The sequence below is a fragment of the Corvus kubaryi genome, unplaced genomic scaffold (assembly GCF_017639235.1).
Source record: "Corvus kubaryi isolate FWS band 111438036 unplaced genomic scaffold, C.kubaryi_AGA036_p1.0 37385, whole genome shotgun sequence".
Classification (NCBI taxonomy): Eukaryota; Metazoa; Chordata; class Aves; order Passeriformes; family Corvidae; genus Corvus; species Corvus kubaryi.
The window spans coordinates 8,223,779-8,241,935 of NW_024581127.1; the positions used below are offsets into that span (position 1 = coordinate 8,223,779).

At 37.1% G+C, this 18,157-nt stretch overlaps 1 long non-coding RNA gene across 1 annotated transcript; it reads left to right on the forward strand.

Annotated features, from left to right (window-relative positions):
• The first annotated feature begins 386 nt into the window (after positions 1–386).
• Positions 387–6,045, forward strand: LOC121668516. Its single transcript, XR_006017420.1, has 2 exons — positions 387–530; positions 3,002–6,045. It is a non-coding gene; the product is annotated as an uncharacterized LOC121668516 (long non-coding RNA).
• Positions 6,046–18,157: the final 12,112 nt, after the last annotated feature.

The following is an 18,157-nucleotide window of genomic DNA, read 5'->3' on the forward strand; positions in this document are numbered from 1 at the left end:
AGGCACTGACAAAATATTCACAATGTTTCTGCACTTCACTGTTTTACAAAGAATGTTGCTAGTAGGCAGACTAGTGGGGCAAGGAAACACAATTGCTTACAACAACCAAGCAGGTGTGCTTAATTTTTAAGCCTGCCAGCCCTGACATAAATTTCTTTAATTTTTTCTGAAATCCTCTTGTATGTCTAATTATCTTGTGTAGTCTCACAGGATGGATTTGATAAGGAAAAACATGAACTATTAATTTTTGTCTTGGGGTCTTAAAATAGCCAGTTAAGCTTGTACTAAGAGAAAAAATGATATAAATCTTCTGTGCCAGAATACAATGCTCTGTGTCTCATTAGCATTCAGTTTATATATTCCCTCCAACCATAACCATTCCATGATTCTATGATTGTATATACTGTGCCTTCTAGCAGCCTTTGAGTTTTCAAACCGAGAGGAAACTGACCTTTACAGGAGTACAGGGTGTACGAAAATGCTGGGATAACTGACCTCCCTATCAGCAGTTTGCTATCAGCTTTTGCAAGGTATGTTTAAGATATATTTATCTATAAAATTATGTACTTTCAAAAATTTAGAGATAAACAGACAACATGGTACATGACAGAAACACTGTAGCTGGTTAACCTAAGGGGTGTGAGGATAGTTTGTAGATTAAAAAATATGCCAGCCTTTCTAGTAAAATTCTTTTGAGATGCAGCACAACACAAGCCAAGGTTATATGGTTAGAAGATATATTTTCTTCTAAAGTTCTTATAGCAAAAAGATAAAAGCAGCAGCAAAACCCCAAGGAAATCATGCCTCTTATGATTATATACCTAATTCTGGCAATCAGATAAACCTCTAGTTGGGACAAGATATGGGTTTTTTTGTTTGTTTATTTATTGCTCTAAGTCATAACTGCTAGTCATTGCTAATTTACATCAAGACCTAACTGATAAAAGAAGTTTCATTATGACAATAATTTGAAGTATTAAAAAATGTCCAGTTGTGTTGCTAAAATGCTTATTTCATTGTTCTGGTCAAACACGAGCTTCCAGTTACCCAGTCTGATGACCTAGTGTGCAACATGACCTGATCATCTTCAATAACCACCATATAGATAGCAAAAATGCAAACAGCCTCAGGGATAAAGACAATGCTATCGTAGAAATTAAACTTTTTTATTCTGTAACAGTAACTGTGAGATTGTTTTATTAAAATCTCAGGTTTGTTTTTGATTTTTTTTTTCTATTTTATCATGAATTGTGAAATACACATTTATGAATTCTAGTAATGTCAGTCATTTCAGGGACGAGAAGAAAGGATGCTGAAAGGAAGCAATAAATTCCAGGGAATTAGTGGAGAAAACAGCAGAAAATAAAGATGAAAAAGAATGGGTGACGGGGAGAGAAAGTATTGCACACGAGTTTTAGGAAGAGGAAAGTGAGATTGGTCATGACAGTGCAATGGCAGAAAAAAGTGACTTATGAGTTAGTACTAAGAGAAATCTGTGATGTTACCAGAATGAGGAAATGAAAAATGTGTGAAATTTAAATGAGAGCTGGTGGGTTGTCTGGTCTTACCTGAGTCAGAAGATCCATCATGTAGTACTGCCAATGTTTTGTCAAGTATTCCCTACACAGGAGTGCCTGGGCAGTTGAGAGTAATAAGTGGCAGGAATTTGTGTGTCAGGAAATGAATTTTAAGGGAAGAATGGGATCTCAATTTGACTGATTTGATTGCCTGGACCTACCTCTTTCTCCATTCTGTGAAACTAGAAAGTGTTCTCCCTGGACAGAGGTAATTTATAAAACAATGCTTTGTGTCCCTTCCTATATTGTGTACATAAAAAGAAATTAAAATTAAGAATGATAGAGAGGGAAAATGGATCTGAGTTAGAGCTAGAAGAATGTGTGTTTGCAGGAGTATGGTTAGAGATATATAATGTATTGTCTAGAAATTTGGAAATTCTGCTTGTAGTTGCAGAACAAAGTTGCATTGATCTAACAGTTATGTAGCTCTCTGGAATATTCTTGGATTTACGTTCAACCAGATTTATTGCTTTTGTGTCATAAAAACAATAAACTGAGCATCCTTTACGACACCTTTTCCAACTTAGTGTATCATGTAATGCAGAAGTACCAGTGAGTCCTGTCTGTATCTCTTTAATAAGTTGCAATTTAAGCAGGTTCCTCCATACAAAATGAATATTTAATAATAAAAATATGGTTCTGTTCAAAGTTCCAGCAGGAAAAGGTAACATTCTTAGGGGGTTTTATCTATTGTTTGGATCAGGGAACAAACTGATTACTTAAAGGGTTATTTTTATTTTCTTTGTAAACACGTGTTGCCATTTCTAAAAGAAAAAAGTAGAAGAACCATCTTGATTTAAACAAAGCAAAGAAGCTTTCTATGTGGGTTTTCTCTTCTTTATACTAAGTGTATTTCTTTCAAGTGGCTGAAATCAGTATTGCTTACTTGTGCAAACTGGAGCCAAGATCCCAACTTAATTTACAGAATCTCAGAATTATCAAGATTGGAAGAAATCTTCAAGGTCATGTTGTCCAACAGTCAGCCTAGTTCCACCATAATCACTCCTAAACCACACCCCCAAGTGCCACATCCAGACACCTCTCGAACAGTTCCAGAGACAGTGACTCCACCACTTCCCTGAGCAACTTATTCCAATGCCTAACCACTCCTACAGTGAAGAAAAAGGAAAAGGGACTGACAACTCTTAAAGAGCCATGGAATGTGTTATTCGTACCAGTGGGAATGCACAGGGAGATAGCGGATATTTGTATAATCCGGTGTTGGAAACTTTGCTCAGTCAAAAGGGGAATACATTTGCATACCCTTTAGAAATGTAGCAAACCACTAAAACATACATAAATTAAATGGATTCTTCATATTCATAGGCTCCCTGCATGATGTTAGATTGTTAAGTTTTCATGGTTTATTTTGTTACTTTTAATGATGCTATTAATCATACCTTCTCATTTTCTTTCACTGCCAGGATTTGACAAGGATTTTCTTTCACCTTGAAAAAGTGCCTGTTCTGAGGAGTTTCTTCTCAGCACTCCTGTACACGCAGCACACCCTGCTGAGTGAAGGCAGCTTGTCTTCTGCACCGCACTTCTTTCTGAAAGATGGGTTCTTAGTAGTGAAAGATCATAAACAAATGTGTCTTTCAAATTGTTTTTCCACTTGAAGCCTTTATGATTCCATCAAAGAGGAAACTGAGCTAACTCAATAAGCAATGGACTGTAAGGCCATAAACGGATACATTGTTAATTTTTATTGCTGAAGTTTCTTCCTCTGACTCTAGTTCAAAATGCAATTCATATCTTATAATGATGAAGATGATTTTTTTATGTTTGCAACAGTAAATCCTTCTGACATTCTACTTAATATTTTTTGTTGAGATGTGTTGGCCATAGCAAGCAACAAGGCAGGGAGCATAGTAACGTCTCCATCTGAACAAATGGAGACCAAACAAGTTAGAAATGGAGCTGCAAGTTGTTGGCCAGGGCTAACAGAGCACCTGGCCGGCTGCTCCGGGAACCTGCTCTAGAAAAGCCTTGGAAGAACAGATTTAGATGTGTGGTGAAGAAGGATGCAAGGGTATGAAAGCAGGAAAATTTTTTTTTGTGATGGGTGCTCAATAGCCAGCTAAGCAAATACCTAAGCTTTGTCGATCTCTTGTGTCCCATAGAATTTTAGAGTGTTGTAATTGTGGACTGAGAGCCCGCTGAAGGGGCCTTAGAGACTGAGCTCTGGAGGAAAAGCTTCTCAATAGGTGGCAGAAGTTCAAGTTGTAGGGATAATTTCTCTCTGCTTGTTCAGATGCTTCTACACTTTGTTTAATAGCACACTGTAATTTTAATGTTTGTTTCACCTCCAAGCCCTAATTTCTCATGTTTTTTGATTACCTAGCTGAATGAGACCCCAGTCTTGACTAGGTTCTGCCATGGTCCATCTGGCCAATATAAAACCCTGTTTAAAGGTTATCAAGGTACTGATTTTGCAGACTCCATTCACAATGTGGTTTGTTAAATAGCTCCGAATACAAAAACACAATCTGCTTCACCAGATTGTGTTTTTGGTCCTTCAGGTCCATTATTCTACTTCCAGCAGTCTCTTTGTCTAATGCTTCAGCAGAAGGGAGAGGAAAAACATGACATATCTTGCCAACAGTATGAGGGTTTTTATAATGGGAAAATTCTGTTTTTAATCCTATGTCGTCAGCTCCTGCCCATTATACACATTTTCCCCATCAGAAGAACTTTTTTTTTTTAATGAAAATGACCACTTTCTTTTAAAGTCCAATGCAAGACTGTAATCCTGGCAGAAAAAAATTCACTGACCATCAGAAAACTGCCTGGAGAAATCTTCTCTCTTTTCCTTCAAAATTACTTATATACAGTGTTCTACTTCCTATAGATAATATGTATTTGAGGTTAACACAGATACTGTGGACATCTAACCATCCTTTGAAGGTACCGTTATAAATCAGAGAGAACTCAGTTTATCCCTAAGGTTAGCTTAGATTGATTTAGTCCGTTTTACTCTGATATGGTCCCTGACTTGCAGACTTTGTTGTAAATTGGATAATATCCCTCAATGAAATGAGTGTATGAAGTAAAAATAGGCACATCTATGCTGCATTTTCTTGTGGCTGTGAAAGATTATTCAAACTTGTTCATCCAGGTAGTCAACATTACAGTTTTTCAGGATTTGGAGTCCATAAAGTTCTTCCTTGGCCCACCACCAGTGACAGATCTAATGAGGGATGAACAGAGATTTAACGTTTGAGTGCTACAATGGTCATTGTAGTCTCACAGCTAGACCTTTAAAAGCTTTGGTCGGTCATTGCCTAACACTCAGAGCATTTATGGGCTCTGGCTGCATTCCTGCCAGCGCTGTTCCCTGGCAACCTAAATCAGGAGTTTGTACCCTGGTGGTTCTATATTGGAGTTCACTCACTGTGTATCCACTTTCCTGCTTGTTGGTGTGATAATCTGATAGTTTGCCATGTGGCTTTTCAGCCTAAAGAAGGAGGAAGCAGAGTTTTCCTTCCCTCACCCCTTACAGTTTGAGAAATTGCACGGGACACATTACACAGATAAAATGCTATCTTGTCTGTGGAGACTTGGAACTTCCAACAGTTGGGGTCCTCTGTCACATGCCTGAATGAAAATATTCATAAATTCTGGGCATCAGAATTTTTCTTTTTCTCCCCATCTTTTAGGCTTCTGTGTTGAACAGGTTGCTCAGGTGCTCTACCTGGGTCTGTAACATGTCAAAACAACTCAGCTGAGAATATTACAAAGCTGAGTTTGTGGCACTCAGGTTCCTAGGTGTGTTTCTTCTTAAGAAGGAGACTTTCAATGTGGTCACAAAAATATACGCTGAGTGCACGTCATCTGACTTTTAAAAGGTTTACTTAGGTCATAAGACAGCAGTAGGGTAGTATTGGGCCTCAAGACACCATTCACCCTTGCTTACTTGTACATCTGAGACTGGAAGGCAATGCAGTTTAAGCTCTGTTTTCTGTGTGACTCAGATTTCCTTTTGGTCCTTGCTTATGATGCCGAATTGATTTCTTGCCTTTTTTCTTTCATATATTCTCTGTATTCTTTGCACATATATTTGTAAGTCTATTATTGTATTCAAGCTAGCTCCAGTACTTTTTCTTACCCTACCTGATAGGCAGAAAAACAAAACACATTCCAAAGGGTTCCAAGCTGGGGGTCCGAGGCTCCTATCCTATCTTGGTTTTTCCTGTCAACCAAGGTTGAGACCAGCTCTTTGAGATATATTCTTATAAACAAAGTTCAGTTCCCATCTGAGGGGGAAAGATTTAGAAGGGGCTTGAACCAAGGGGGAATTACCTCACCAATTAAAATTTTAGTTGGTGATTCTTGTCAAATATGCTAATTTGCAAAACCTATAAAAATTGTATACTCATTATGCTGTGTGTGCATCTTCAGCGTTTTCCACCTGGTGAACTGTGCACCTAAGGATCTTTATAAAGGCAACCCCTTTTTATCACCCTAACTGTGTCTGGCTCATAATTTTAGGACCAACGAAAAAGGCATCACTTCATTTAGACCAGCAAATGTGTGATTGGTAACAGCATGGTCATAACACCTCAGTTTCAAATGAGTAACTTCTGTTATTCACTGAATTCAGCATAGTGTTTTGTCAAATTCCTGATGGAAAGTTTCCAGGGCTGGGTTGATTTCTTTCAGAGCAAACACTGGGATACTAATGTTCTAATATCTTCCTCACTGTATAGTTTTACAAACACTGGAATAGATTGATATTAAAGATGCAGTTCAAATGAGAAAACTGCAAAGTTTGCCAAATTTAGTTTGCCAGGTGTACAGATGCAGTGAAATTATTGCTTAAAATTTAAAATGGATTTCTCATACTTTATGAAAGTTTACTGAACTTGTGTATTCTTAAGAATACTTCTTCAGAAAGTATTTAAAATTGCATTTAACCAGTTTAATAGATAGTTGTTTTCTGCTAAAATAGCTGTTTTTTATAAAGGCATACAGATGTTGGTTTTCTCTCTTAGTCAGTTTATGATTAGAAGTGTGCAAAGAACAGCATTAATGTCAGTTTAAATGTTCTTGGCAGTGAGAATCTAGATATTTTTATTCTATTATAATGATAAAGCTGTGAAAATATAAAATATTACAGTGAACTATCAATCAAGAACTATTGAAATAACACCATAAAAGCTGGTATTCAGGTGAAACAGTGTTCATAGTTACCAGATGTTTCTGTTCACTACTGATACTCACAGAAGGGAGTCCACTTGTAAAAGATAGAGGCTGTCAGCTTAATTTTTGTAGCTGTGAAGAATAAAGGCTCACCCATACCAATTTTGTTCTGATGACCTTAAAAAGAGATGCCTCAGAATTCCATTACCATTTATTTCCCTGAACCACCTAAATGCAAAAGTTTTAAGTTTTTCTGACATATTTCAAAATGATAAATATGAATGAAGACAGTGCAGTAAAAAAGATAAATAAAATCAGGACCTATTCTGCATCTGACAGGGCGAGCTGAATAGCTCCTTGTTTTCAGTCCTTAACTAGCTGGAACCATTGTTCAGCTTTTGTGCAGAAGGAGACAATATGTAATTCAAAAGCTTTACTTTCAAGACTTAGTGAAAATTGACTTCAGAAGCAGTGAAAACATCATAAGACCACATCAATAAATCTACAGATACATGCTGAACCCAGTCATCTGTCAATTTACATGGAATTCAGGCTATCCTCTCTCCCACAGAGAGGTAGATTTTGTCTATGTCCATTTCCAAAGACAAAGATATAGAATAATTATCTGTCAAGGGATAACTCTCTTTATAAAATATTCTATTTCAATATTTTAAAGCTCTCCCCAAGACTGAATCCAATTTTTTTTCCTCATCCTTCCACTATGATGCAGTTTTTCTGTCTCTTCCCATGTTTCTTTGCTGCCCACATGACTTGGGAAGAAGAGAGGGGCTGCCAAAATGACCCATACTCTCTGCCCCAGTGTTACACTGCAGCAAAAGTGGCATTGTCCTCCTGTGATGCCCTTGGGTGTTGTTCAGTAAATGAGGGAGTCGCTCAGATTTTATGAAATGATACTTCAGCAGCTGAGACTTTGAAAGAGTAGCATAAGTTCAGATAATACTATCTATATACCTTGCCATCAAAGCAGCTAAGAGCACACATCCCTAGTAAAGGAAGGTGCTGTTTGTTTTCACTCTGTGCTGTTCAACTGAAAAACAAAGCATCCAATTTTCTCAAAGGTTCAAGAAATTCAAACCACAGAATGCTTTTGCTCTTGAACATAGTGGTACTTAATAATTTCAGGGTACTCTCAGCACTCAGGTAAAAGAACATTTTGAGAACATACAAACAAAACAAGTGTGGTAATGATAGGTGGTGTAAAATGAGTTATTTTGTGTCTCTAGAGTTATAAACATTAATGGCTTAATATATATTCTATCTCCAGACAGCTAAATTAATCCTCTCAGCAGAAGCAATATAAATTTAGACTGTATTTTCCAGATGATTTTGCTTACTTCTGATCTCCTTTAGTACATAATGTGCTGTAGCTCTAAGAAAATGAATGCTTACAAGTGTAGATATTTATATGAGTCAGCAAAGCTGGCATAAAGTTGATGACACCTTGTATGCCCAAAGGAGCTGACATTCACTGCTTAATGAAAAAAATAAAAATCTGATCTTCAGGCTGATTATAGTGCTGTAGATTAATGTGTCAATGAGCCTATTTGAAAACATTATCTTGTGCTTGCATAGCAATTTACGTAACTCAGATTGCAAGAAAAAACAAATATGAACAATACCCATTAAAGACACAAGTCAAGAATAACCCAGCTGAAGCCAAAATACTCCTGTTCCAGCTAGTATTAGCTGATCTGCTTTAATCTTTGCTAGGTCTTTTAGGGAGCAGTTTCCTCATGCTGAACTTGGTCTTCAGCTGGATGCTGGTTGCAATTTCTACAATGAATCTGTAAGAAATGCTCCCATTGTCCCCATCATTTTACTTCATCTTGAAAATTTCCATTTATTTTATGGTAACCACAGTTTGTGACTTCATACCATGCCTGTGTATTGCACCTCTCTGCATTATTTTGCTTTTCTTTCTCTGAGAATTAACAGAACCCAAAGGAGAAATTAAGGCTTAGTAATGAACAAGGAAAAAAAAAATCTCCTCATTGCAGAGGTATATTGTTAGATGTGTTCCATCCTGTTAGTGGGATTTCAGCATTTTACTTGTGGTGCAGATATTGAGACATGAAAGTTTCAAATTAAAGATATTTATCAAATCAAACCATTATTTTAGCAATGAGCGTAATTAAGGAATAGCTCTGGAAACTGCTGTGTTCTGAGTAATTGTCTCAGCATGGTAAAGAGTAAAGATGAATCCTAAATGTTTCTCAGGTAAAAGCAGCAGTAATCAGTGAGTATGATGGGAGGAATGAGAAACCTACCATAAACTCAGGGAGATGGATGATATCTAAGCAAAACTGCAGAGTGCTGTGTATTGGGGTGGCCAATTTTTCATACCATGCTAGCAACAAAAACTAGTTCTCTTTTCATTCTGTAGATTTTTTCAGGGTAAAAGTCATACTTAGGAATGTCATATTTAGTAAAACAAGCCAAGAAATCCCATCAAGTTAGAAAACGCATGGGATTTCTTTTAGCAGATGTATTTCATCTAGAAACACTTAGATTAACAAATGTTTTTATATATCAAGAAAATTATATTTTGAATTCCCAAGTAGACAATCTCCTTTTGGTTTGCCTCAATGTTCAAACAGTCTTCTAATGGTTTACTGAAACTTGTACAGAGTCTCTTACTCAGCTGCTTTTGGGGACAGATTAGGTCAGATTTCACATTGGATGAGATGCTGTGAGAAGACAGTGAAGATGAGGGCTGTGCTCCCACATAGTCGATGTTGTTCTGACAGGCAGCTTGGGTGACAGAATTTTGGAGATTTCCTGAGATATCACAGAAAAAGTAGTGGAACTGTGAACTCTCTCATAACTGAAAGCGTATATTTGGCTAAATGATATAAGGAAGTTCAGTTTGGCTTGATTGAAAACTACTGTATTCAGCTTTCCAAGGGAAAAAAATCTGATTTTGGGCAAAGAATTAATCCTCAAGTAGTAGGCTATGAGGTTTCTAGCTTTTTAAAAATAACGTTTGTTTCAGAGGTGCTGTTTTTCTATTGTCAACAGCTCAAAATGCAGCATTTATTAAAAATGCAAGAGAGTTCATAAGCAAAAAGCATAATCTTAGCTGGACTTGATAATTTCCTCTAGCCATGACAGTCTATGGACAAAAGCCAGAGGCAGAATGTAGACAGAGGTAATTTAGTTAATTACTAGCTCATGTAGCCAGTAAGATTTAAAAAGCTTTGGGCACACCAATGCTTTCTCAGATCCTCAAAGGAAAGCAGAGAGAGGATGCAAGAGTAATTGGAGTTTTGGCATAAAAGCAGGTGTTGACAGCAATGAAGTTGATGATGGATTATTTTAAAAGGCAAAAGCAGTTAAATCTCAAACCTTGTCAAGTGCAGATAGTTGGTTGCTCCTGCTGCTGTTTTGCATGGGTAGCAGAAAGTGGCTTTTTTCCTCACTTTTTCTGCAAAGAGCAGTGAACTTTTGAATTCTCAACCTCTTTCTCTGTTGCTAAATAATAGAGAAATGGGATGTTACTTCAAGCAGTGGTCTCCCTACCATTCAGACTGGTTATGCCCCATGCATGCACCCCTAAAAGTTTTGTTCTGTGATGGTTGGCCCTTTCTGAGATGTTTTTTGAGTATGGCTCAGAAGACAGAAGACACCATGCTCAACGTCAGTATTGGGTTTGGCTGCCACCACATGCACCTCCATTGTTCCCTCAGCAGCTTTGCCTTCCCAAACCACAGAGGTGTGTTCATAGCACACTGCCAGAGACCTGGAGTTTCATCCTGCAAAACACCTCTGTGACAGGCTACAGAACAGCCTTGATTTCAGACACTTTGGAATGAGAAAGATCCCCTGCCTCCACATTAGGTGCATCTTTGGGCCATAAGGATGCTAAATAGGGTTGTGGCCCTATAATGTCAACCCAGGTGCATCCACAGAGAGTGGCAGGAATAGCAAACATGCTGTAGATTCATGTCCTTTGTGATGCACCATGGCTTTCTATGTAGGAAAACCATTTATATAGCAGCATTCAAAGCTGTGGCTATAAATGACCCCTAAATCTTCCCAGCATGCTTGTCTTTGGAAACAAATACCTTTGCTTGAGTGAATAAGTTTTAGTCTCTGTGTCATTTAGGAATTGTTACTTAACTATTCTTTTTTAGTGTTTTGTGTTCCCTGCCAAAGTCATCTTTTACTTACTTTTTCTTTGCTTGAAAGAGAGGAATAAATACTTCTACAACCAAGTTTTGAAGAATAATCTTAGAGAAAAGAATGGTTTTTTTCCTCCAGTTATTGTCCTCAAATATGACTACAGAAAACCTTATCTTTCAGATTTCAAATGTGAGTATATGTGTCTGGTCTTCACCATTTAACAAGCTCTAAAACCCCTGCTATTTAAGTTGGGTAGCTTCCACAACATACATAGATATGCAATGAAATACAAACTTGTAAGTCTGAAAGATTACAATTAACATCTTGCTCTCATCCATAAAAATCAATCTACTTAGCTTTAGTTTAAACCTGGTCTAAAATGCAAAAGGTATTTATGTTCTTCAAGGGCCAGAGAAACTAGCTTTTTCTAGTCAGATGCATAGCTTTGAAAGACATACAGTACATGGCTAGTCTGTCAAAGGTACAGAGAATTTTAAGTAGTTTGGCATTATCATAACTGTATTAAGCTATGTTTGGTTTTATCATGTCATGTTCTTTGACATTCTGCTTGGCGTGTGTATGCTGCCTGTCAATCAGAGAGTCAGCATGTCATGAGGGAACTTCACTGCAGGAATGGTGCTGCTTGGAGAATTCAGATGAGCGAGGAAAAGGAGCAAGGAATGCTTGACAGCTGTGAGGAGAATTTGTGAGGTGAATCTCAATCTCATTAGGTGCATGGTTAAAATCATGAATAGTGATGGCATGGCAGAGTAAAAAGCTCTGACATACAAAAAAACTCTTTGCACTGGAAATGTTTTCTTTTAAAAAATTCTCTACAGTTTTTCACTGGTGAGAATTGTAGTGAAATGAGTGAGCAGCTAAGTATAAGAACATCTTTCTAAAGCAAAAAAAGGTAACTCCTGAATAATTTAAAGTATGCATGTAAAACTATGTAATATATGCTGAACAGGGGGAAAACCAAAATAGGATGAATTCAGCTAAACTTCCTTTTGTGAACAACTTGTGACAAATTTGTCCTGTGTCATGACTTGGCTGTGCATCTGCAACAGTCTAACGGTTCCAGAGCTTGCTTGCTATTGCATCTTGCTGAACAATTTGTCAAAACCTTTGCTTATCTGCCTTCTTGCCTGTTTGAAATTCTCACTTCCTTGTTGGATGCTGCTATCACTGTATCCATATGAGTAAATCAAGTGGTGGCAGGAAATGTTCCTGGGGCCCGGAAGATGACCAGCTACGTTGGTGACATGTCATTGTGGTCCCTGGGGTGGTTTTGCCCTTGCCAGGGCAAAACCCAGCTCTCAGCCCATACTGGGGGCCTTGTTCAGGTGTTAGCAAAAAGGAGGGACCAGTCCTAACAAGCAATCTCGATACAACTATCCAGTTTGGGAGGCGAGAGGAATTTAGTCCATGGCATTCAGTTTCAGTGTCATAAAGTGGTACTGCCATATTTAATTTACTTTTCCATAGATATTAAGTTTTTCTATACCTACTGCTAAGCTGCTGCTCCTACAATTTCTTATCCTCAACTTTGGAGATAAGACTGTGACTCTTGTTCACATTCAGAGGAACAGAGAATAGAAAAACAAGATATAGGCCACATTTGGTAGTTATCTATAGTGCAAGTGATGGGGGTTTCTGCCACACAGTTTCTCTCAAAATCTGGAAGATAAGAAGCACTTAAAATGTAGTCAGGATTGGAGTGGACCTTTGGCTCAGTCCTTCCTCTAGCTTCACAGTGACCACAGCAATAGGGACATCACTCTGTCCTGGTGTAAATGGTTACAGTAAGTTGCTTCTTCTCTCTTCTGAAAAGGAGAGAGATAGAAATGGGAGTGTGACTGTAAAATATATGCAGAGATATTTTCAAGTTTAATGCTAGAGGCAAGTCCAAATTCTGACACATTTTATCCAGTAATAGAAAAAATATGATTTATCTCCAAAATTATACTAAAGCTGGGTGGTAAATTCCTTGATGGAAACTTACTTGTTGAAAAAAAAACTCTGGCAAGTTAAAAAGCTCTGTGGAACACATAGAATGCCAGATTCTTGGCTTGGGAAAATTTGAACAAACACATATTCATGCAGTGTTGCAATGTTCTCTATTCACTCTTTATGAAATCAATGTTTTGATTTATTTTTTAAATTTTGATGTGACTTTTATTGCAACTTCTTTGGATATTTTGTTATTATGTGCTTAAATGTGGTAATTTAAACCAGACAGGCTGAAATCTCTAAATCCCCCAAATCGTCTTCAGCATAGCATTATCAAACTCCAAAGGAAGACTGAAAGAAAGATTTGTCTCCTAGGTGCTGCAAGTTCTTTCATTTCCCTCATCTTATAGAGATTAGGAACAGTGAAGCTTGCTGCTGAAAAATACTGTTCTTATTTCTTCTGTCTCAGTACCCAAGGAACGCTACAAAGACTATCCCTGTTCCATTTGAAATCCAGATGCAAATAGACAGGTTTGAGCTCCCAGCTTGGAGCAGACTCAGCCCCTTTCTTGTGAAAATTGGTTGGATAATATATCTGGGAGCTTTCAGGAAAAGGAAGAGATTTTATTGGTAGTGAGAAACAACTGGATACAGAAGAGTTACTTTAGGAAAGTGAAATCAGAACTGAGCTCAAGAATGGTTCATTTTAATCAAACTACTGTTGCTTCAACAAAGCATACCAAGTCTTTTCTGGTTTTATGATATTTAATTAAATTTGGAAGGTTAGAGAGAAAAAGTATATTTCCCAATTAACCTTTACCTCATTAAAATTTCATTCTAAGTTTTAAACTGTTCTTGAGAGTACAGCTGTTAAGCACTATCTGGTCATTTTATTTCCTCGTATAATTGCTACTTATCAGAACTTAAACCAGGGTATCTTTATTTTAAATTCTTACTTTGGGAATTCATACTGTTCTATATCTATCGCCAGCGATATGTGTCATATTGTCTATTTTACATCTGCAGAATAATTATCTGATTGAGTGTGATTTTTGCTTGATGCAAGGACGAGTTTTCTTTGTATCTTAAAAGAAGTTGCAGCAGGGCATAATATGACTTATAAATAGGTAATGTTTCAGAAAATAAGGCTTTTGAAGAAGACAACCACAAAGATAAAACACTTGGCACTGCTTTTCTTCTACCTGGGAGAAATCTGGCCCAGAACTCTGTATTTACCTCTGAGTTCTTGGGTATGGTTTTCTTGAACATCTGTTGAGTTGAAGTTGCTAAAATTGAAGAGAGAATAGGAGCATGTTTTAATGTAGTTTGAAACTTTTATGATTTGTGGAGCTTTTTCCAGTAAGTGGAATTATTTTTTTAAGCTATTGGCAGAAGTACTAATGAGAAAGCCAGATGTCATTTAAACAGAATGAGAGTTATGTGTCACCAACATGATTATGAACTTTGAGCAACTGTTGTTTCCCCAGTTGCAGTAAATCTGGCTAGAATTATGTGTGCTATGGTAACAAGAGAGAGAAGAACCCCAACCAAGATACTTAAAAGCTGTTAGTGAATCTAACTAGATTGAATCTACAGATCTGGAGGTGGTGCAACATGTGAAATGCAAGATGATGCTTCAGGCCAATGTCATAAGATCAGTGTGGCTGGTCTTTCCAAAATGATGGCATATTACCTTCTAAAATAACTTTGTTCATTCAAATTCTGTTTTGTTTCAGATCAAAATCTTTTGAAGACAGATTTGGAAGTTTGCTATCGTCTTCTTATGTAGACCCAAATCTATGTTATAATATTATTCTGAGTATTATGCTGGAACAAGGACTAACCATTCACAAATATTTGATTTGGAAAAAAGATTACAAAGGAAAGGAATTAGTGCGTTTTGCACAAGGACAAGGTAGCCATCTTCATCCTAAGAGAGATTTTAGCAATCTTCATCCTTCATCCTAAAATCATCTTCCTGGATTGAGAGGTATAAAATTAACTTGTTTAAATGTACTCGGATTCTGAGCATAACTCCTGTAAATGCTGATGAGAAATGTACTGAACTTACTGGGGATGAAGTTACTTAATTCTCCAAAGCAGCTTATATTTCTTTTTCATGGCTGTGATCATTTCCTTCCTCTACCATAATTATACTCCACGCTATATAGATCTCAGCATTTTATCTTGGAGTTATCCTTCGGAATAAAATTCTCAATAATTTCTTTGCAGCAGTATTTCTGTAATCATGTCGTAAAATTTCCATTCATTTCAAACCTGAGAAAGAAAAAAAAAAATTTAATTATTTTTAAACAACTCTCTATTTTTTCTTTCCTGTTGACATTATTTATCTATGTTAAAAATTTGAAAAATACAATTTTGCATTGATAGCTGACTCTGTTATGGTCTCAGTTTGCTATTATACCTAACTTTAACATTTTTGGATAGCATTTCTCAGACAGGAGTTTAACAATAAGATGTTTTAAAAAAAACAGTAGTAAAACCAGGCAATTGCAAAAGATAAACCACACATTTATGTTCACTTGAGCCCAAGATACTTAAAGCCAACCTACTACTGAGTTTCTTGTAATGCAATAAAAAATTTAGCATTGCACATGCCTGATTTTCTTCTTACTGTTTTTATGTCTAAGAACCTTTGCAATTTTAATCTGTTTAAAATTATACAAGATTTCATAAAAACATTTATTACTTTATGCTCCGTGTGACATGTAGGCAATATCTAGGCCCTTTTTCAGCACTTGTGAGTTTATGGAAAATAATGCTGTACACCAGCCCTTGTGAGAGAGGCACAGCTGGGTTTGCAGAGGGCTGGTTGTGGTCCTTGGCACTGGGCAACCTCCTGGCACTGGCTCATACTGTGAATTGCCTGGAGAGAACAGAAAAGAATAATTCTTGGATTCTTAAGTTAGTTTTCCTTTAGGTTACAGTGTGAAGAGAAACGTCACATTTTTCTGGCCTGGGGTTTATTTTCTTGAGTAACTGTGCTGCAGGTTTGTTGCAGGTGCACAGCTGCCTGCTCCTCTGAAACCCCTTTGGGCCGAAAAAGTGTCTTCACTGCAGCAACCAAAGTATCCCAGAGAACTGAAAGCACATCTTAGTTCAAAAATCTTTGCTTGTGAGTGTTTCTTCTCTAGTACTGTAAATAGATAGAGAAGACAGCATGATTTTGCAGGGGAGGATTTCACAGGAACTGTCTGGGAGGGTCTTGGCTGTCCCATAGGTGCACTGGCAACATCATGGCACAGTGTCTAGTGCTCCAACTTCTCCCTGTACAGAAAACATCAGAGAAAAAAGTATTTTATGCCAGGTAAGGTTTAGCCAACTTGTTTTTCTTCCTTGCTGTTCACTCTGTAACAAGGGTAACCTTCATGACTTCTACCACACTTTAAAATATCTGCCATTCTTACCTGGTAATGTACCTCATGTTATCCAGTGATATGGAAGAAATCAAGTTTCTACTAAAGAATCCTAGAAATCAGAAAAAAACCCCCAAAACTAAACGAACCAGAACAAACCAACAAAACTTTGCAGATGTTTAGCCTTTTGAGGTGGAGAAACATGCAAAGATGCCTGTTCCATTGGTTAATAATCCAGTGCACAAATTAACTGAGGCTCAATATGCAATCTTAAGACCCATAGGTTATTAAGCCAATCAATGGAATTTTTAGAATTGACTGTTCCTCTCTGAAAGATCTCTGTTGGAAGGTATTTAAATAACAGGACTACTACAACAGTATGCAAAATAAGGGTTAACAAAGTCTGTTGTGCTCACAGAGAATGTTTTCTCAATGACTTCCTCAGTGTGAGCCAGCCATCCTTCGATGTTGCTGAAGGATACAGCAGGACACAAAAATCCTAGAGAGACCCTTAGTTTGTAATAAATTTTTGTCAAACAAATCTAGCTAAAGTCTGAGTAGCAAAGCAACGACTCAGGACCATTTCTAGACTCTTAGGACCAACTGCAGCACCCCAAACAACCTGTGGATGTTTGCATCCCTACAGTTGATCTCAGCATGCTGGCACCAGGCAGAGCGTGGCTGGACTGCCAAATGCATCCCAAATGGAAAGGCAGCTCACTTGTCGGAATAACACATGCATTGCCAATAGGGAAAATATTTTATACCTAGGGGTGGACCTAGCTGTTCCAGAGAAGGTTGTTCCTGTGGAGCTGGGATTACTGAACTATCCACATGTATTGTTACTACTTTCGCTGTGTAGTCATCAGGCCAAGAAGAAAAGCTGTGTAAAGATTTCTGCTTCATAAATCCTCTCTGCTTGTTTGTTTCCTTTCTATCTTAAATCCAGCAAGGACTCTTTTTTCTGTTTTGCTTTTCTTTAAATGCTGATACTCTTCAATCACATGGGGCCCTGATTTTGCCTCAAGTCACTGAAAGCTTCAATAATGTAAATGCAGATGTTTTTAGCAGTATTTCTATTCACTAGAGACTAAAATATATCTGTAAACCCACACAAGGTATTGTTTTAAATCAGATTTATGCTAGAGGGCTCCAATTTTGTCTAAACCTTCTAGAAAGCACAGAATTTTGTATTTTCTTATACTTAGTAGTCTAATGGGATTCCTTGAACGTTTGAAGTCAAATGGGTCTGGGATGATTTCTTAAGTAAACACAGACTTTACTTCAGGATTGAAATTAGTTTTTTGGAAACTATAACACTAAAACTACGGTATTGACACTGACAATTAAGATAAGAGACATCCTTTGCACAGAAACTTAATGAAAAGAATTGCTATGATGTATTTCAGAATTACAGTATGATCATTTCTTTTCATTCTTTATAACCATCACATGGCATATTTTTCCAGAGGTGCTACCTAATTATGTTGTAATTAAATGTGATTCATCAAATAGAACTGAAGACAAAACTGGCAATCAGTGAGTCTTTTTCCTTCAGAGAATCTGTAAAATAGGTGTATCTTGTAATTAGTTTACAGATGTTTACTTTTGAACAAGTAAATAAAAATAATAATTTTCTTCTCATCATCTGGTGGAATGTTTTAGCATATATACGCAGCACATAACAATGGTTTTATGGGTGGAACTACCAGAAATTATCAGTGTAGCTACAATAATGATAATTATTCAGAGGATTTAAAAATATAGCCTCTTACTGAATGTAATTAATAAGACCATGTTTTAAGTCTAGAGGCAGTATAATAATCTTATCTCTGTTTGTGCACACTAACTGTAGCTGAAACATCATAGAATATTTTAGGTTGGAAGGGACTTTAAGGATCATTCAGTTCCAACCCCCTGTAAGAGACGGTCCGAAAATCCCTCATCTGCCTCACGATCATCGCC